This window comes from Amphiura filiformis, chromosome 17 (genome assembly GCF_039555335.1).
Source record: "Amphiura filiformis chromosome 17, Afil_fr2py, whole genome shotgun sequence".
NCBI lineage: Eukaryota > Metazoa > Echinodermata > Ophiuroidea > Amphilepidida > Amphiuridae > Amphiura > Amphiura filiformis.
The window spans coordinates 3,462,125-3,467,266 of NC_092644.1; positions in this window are offsets into that span (position 1 = coordinate 3,462,125).

Genomic DNA, 5,142 nt, shown 5'->3' on the forward strand with positions numbered 1-5,142 from the left:
GACCTTGGTGTTCTGGTAGTTCTCAACACTTCCTCTAATATTTCCTCGTATGGACTGTACCATTTTATTTTAGGGATTCAGTGCAGAGATATTTATGAATGAAAGCGTAGTATACTATTAATTGGATTGAGGGCAGTCTACACAACAGATTGATGATCAGACTAGGTTTATCAGGTAGCTGAAGGTGGTTAAGCCTACTATGATTTCAGAAAAAATACAGTACTAATAAATTGCATTGATTTAATAATTCCAATTGCACCCAAAGGTGTATTGGACAAAAACATTGTCAATTTATGCTAGCTGCATCTATGAGAGAGGTAAGGCGATCGCTAGATACCACAGGTTCAGGTTTAGCTCAAATAAAAGCAGCGCGCTCACACTATTTTGCAGCGACAATAATGGCTTGCCGATTTGCTGAGATATCTGGCAATTGTCCCAACCATCTTTGGATTCTCATCATTTTATTTTTCTTCTTCTCTGTTGCGTAATTATTGCATTACTATGCCCGCTTGTATTAGGCCTATATACGTCGTATATTGTATTTTACTGTGGTTTTATATGCAATAAAAGATATGAATATGTATGTATTAGCCTGAGTATATTAAACATGTTAAACACGGCGGAACAAAATCGCCATGCGTGGCTTTGAAGAACTAGTGGATTTAATCTATGCCTATCGCGGCAATTTCTAACTCGAAGATATAGGGATCGATGATGACGGTGTGCTACGTGTATGGAGAGAAGTAATTCATTGGTAGAGCACCAGCGCAGTCACCTTCGGAGCCTTATTTCACCCTTATACAGATGCGCACTCCATTATATGATTATAATGCCTCTTTGAAGGTGTTTTTCTTGAACCCCATATCTCCTTGTCTTGGGTAGGCATCAATCAATTCGGGTCTCTGGACTTAGGACCAGACTCTGGTGGGTTAAACCGGTTTTAAGGGTACCCAACCGTCCCGCGTCCCTCAGAGATAGATTTAATTAAACCATCATCAGAGATTGGGCACTCCATCCTATACTTTCAGGCTAGGAACAGCTGGTATGAGTGGCGTAAACCAGCGTGGTAAGTCAATGCCCCTATATTACCCAGCAGACCCTTGAGATAGAGTCAGCTGAGCAGAGCTTGCACTGCTGGAACTGGGATGTGCAATGTCATTACGGACAATGACTGTCACATACTGGTCACAGGAACCTAGTCTTACTATCAGTTGGAGAGGTAGTTCATTGGTAGATCACCAGTGAGGTCATCTTCGGAGTCTAATTTTACCCTTCTTAAGATGAGCACTCCTGGTGTTCCCTCTTGGAAGATGACAAAATTGGAAAAATCACCTTGTTGCAGTCTAACTAACAAACGAACAAAATCAACTTGTTACACTAGTAAGAAGATAAGCTTGCCGAGGAATCGTATGGGTTGGTCGTGGATATACGCAATCTATTCTCCATCTATTGTCACTTTGGATCGTATGCCACATATTCGGTTTTATGTCCCTCTTGCTTTTGTTTCTTATTTGGGACAAACCTCTTCATGGCATGGGATCGACAGTTGCTTGGCTTTGCCTTCATTGATCGAGTCCACCTCAGGAAGTCATTAACGACGTTGACCAGTTTCTGACAGTCTTCTGGGTTTCTTGCAGTTAGAGTAAGGTCATCAGCATAAGATTTGACTGAAGATTTGATGGATGAATCCTTCATGCAGTATCCCAGATGGCTGTGTTGGTCAAGAAGATCAAGGCAAAGGTTGAATACTCCCAGGAATAGGATGCAAGATAGTGGGCATCCATGGAATACTCCTATGCTGCAGTGTATCCAATCTGTTGCCCATTCCTTAGTCTTTACGGTAACTTTCATCATAGTAGTTAAAGATCATCTTCCTGATGTGGTCGGGAACATGGTACCAATCTAATGCAAACTGGATGAGGTTGTGTGGCACGGTACCAGATGCATTTTTTTGTATATTATGCACTGAAGAAACCTTACACATGTTATAATGTGGATATTTTCACCAAACACCAAAAACATAATACTGTCACCTTTGGTCAGTTTTGTCCGGGTATTTAAAGCCATGGCGGGCAACTCGTCCACCTGCCCTCCAGTTGGTAAATGGAGCAGGCTCACTTGCCATACCTGAAATGTATCAATGCTCCTACGCCCTCCCATGGCAAAGTCGCCCAAGAGGTACAATTTGGCAATTGTGCCCCGGCTTGTTAACCCTGATATTCCCCCTATCTTTTAATATGTTAAAAGAAGTCTATTTGAGTGCCAACGCGTGGTTTTTAAAAAGTAATTTTAAAGAAGTAATTTATTGGTAGAGTACTAGCGCAGTCACCTTCGGAGCCTTATTTCACTCTTATACAGATGAGCACTCCATTAGAATGCCTCTTTGAAGGTGTCTTGGGAAGTATTTCTTGAACTGCGTATCTCCTTGTCTTGGGTAGGCATCAATCAATTCTCTGAGGTCTCTGGACTTAGGACCAGACTCTGGTGGATTAAACCGGTTTTAAGGGTACCCAACCGTCCCGCTTCCCTCAGAGATAAATTTAATTAAACCATCATCAGAGATTGGGCACTCCATCCTACTTTCAGGCTAGGAACAGCTGGTAGGAGTGGCGTAAACCAGCGTGCTAAGTCAATGCCCCTATATTACCCAGCAGACCCTTGAGCTAGAGTCAGCTGAGCAGAGCATGTACTGCTGGAACTGGGATGTACAATGTCATTACGGACAATGACTGGTCACAGGAACCTAGTCTTACTATCAGTTGGAGGGGTAGTTCATTGGTAGATCACCAGCGCGGTCATCTTCGGAGTCTAATTTTACCCTTCTTAAGATGAGCACTCCTGGTGTTCCCTCTTGGAAGATGACAAAATTGGAAAAATCACCTTGTTGCAGTCTAACTAACAAACGAACAAAATCAGCTTGTTACACTAGTAAGTGCCACACCGTTGCAACGGTCCACCCGAAGGCAGCAGACAGGACTAGTGTATACCTATGAAAAGTTGAGGAATATTTTTAAGTGTCACTTGGCATTTTAGGTCTGAGTGTCTTGTGTTGGTTCGTCTTCTTTATCTTCACATGGAGACGGTTTCCAGCTTTGAACCAGGTCTATCTGTCGGAATGCTTTGCTTTGACGGCATAACCATATCACATAGCTGGTTCTGAGTGCGGTTTTAGAAGCCACATCCATGATGTTACGTCTCTTTCCACTTGGTACTCCGAGAGCAGCGATGCATTTTTGCTGTCAGCGATGTGTTGTAAATACCTCTGCTACCAATTTCAATTGGGAAGTAGTGTGTACACCATCCCCTATTTTCGCAGTCGGCTACAAGATCCTGGTATTTGCTTTTCTTGCATTGGCATTTGACAGGTTTTCTTCCATTGGGACTGTAAGCTCAATGATGATAAATGTTTTGGTCCTTTCACTTGCCATACCTGAAATGTATCAATGCTCCTACGCCCTCAAATGGCAAAGTAGCCAAAGAGGTACAATTCGGCAATTGTGCCCCGGCTCGTTAACCCTGATACTCCCCCTGTCCTTATGTTAGAAAGTTCAAAAGTGCCAACGCGTGGTTTTTAAAAATCTTAGGAACTCCAAGGGGAGACACCACCTCAATCCCCAACAAAAACACATTATCCCCACACCTTCACTTACATTTAGTGCCCACCCTAGCAGAAATTCTATACAGCAAGAAGTGTATCAAAAGTGTATCAAAGTGTATTAAAACTGTATCAAACGGCAATTTGATATACAAAGGGTGTATTGAAAATGTATCAACTGAAAATATAGGGTATCAAAACTGTATCAAATACCACCTAACTGTATCAAAAATGTATCAAAAGTGTATCGAATTTGAACTTAGTTAATTTTGGCCATGCTTGTGGTGTATCAAAATTGTATCAAATTGGACTTTGCAGTTTTTCAATGTATGTAAAGTGTGTCAAAATGAACTTTTTGGTGCTAGATGTATATCAAAAGTGTATCAAATTGGACTTTGCTTGTTTTTTAGTGTATGTAAAAGCATGAATATAGCACATGCCTGTATAGTAGATCTTTTTGTTATTGGTAGCCTTTTTGTCTCTTTATTGAGGGTAACAACTTCAGTGACAAGCACTGCTTTCCAAGCAGGCCCTCTGATGTATGCATGTTCCATTTTGGTTGGGTTTTGCTTCTTTTTTGCAATACTTTCTCACACATTTATCCTATTGCATTGTAATTTTGAACGTTGATAGGGGAAAGTGCATTGAGCTGCTCCGTGATGGGGGAAAGTGCTAGAGGTCAGCATTGGCAGTAGAGGGCAGTGCTGAATTTGAGCTTGATTAGACTAATTTCAAAATTTGACCTTTGACCCCTTCACTTTGGGGTCATTAATGTTTGCAAATATGTTTAGATCATGTAAGGGAATTCTTGTTGAATTTGAGCTTGATTGGACCAATTTTGAAATTTGAAAAACTGTATCAAAAGTGTATAAAAACTGTATCACAAGTGTATAAAAACTGTATCAAAAGTGTATCAAAAACTGTATCAAAAGTGGTATCAAAAAAACTATCAAAAGTGTATCAAAAAACTATCAAAAGTGTATAAAAAACTGTATCAAAAGAGTATCAAAAAACTATATCAAAAGTGTATCAAATGGCATGTATCAAAAATAGGGTGGTCCCGCTGGCCAGCATTAGAATTGGAACGCTGATTTGATACAGTGACATATTTGATACACTTTTGATATAATTATGTATACAATGTGTATAAAATGAAAGGATAAAAATTTCAATGCTAATTTGATACAGCTTAAATTGGAACGCTGATTTGATACAGTGACATATTTGATACACTTTTGATATAATTATGTATGAAATGTGTATGAAATGAAAGGATAAAAATTTCAATGCTAATTTGATACAGTGTAAATTGGAACGCTGATTTGATACAGTAACATATTCGATACACTTTTGATATAAATTATGTATGAAATGTGTATGAAATGAAAGGATAAAAATTTCAACGCTAATTTGATACAGTTTAAATTGGAACGCTTGATTTGATACAGTTACATATTTCATACACTTTTCATATAATTATGTATGAAATGTGTATGAAATGAAAGGATAAAATTTGAACGCTAATTTGATAGTTTAAATTGGAACGC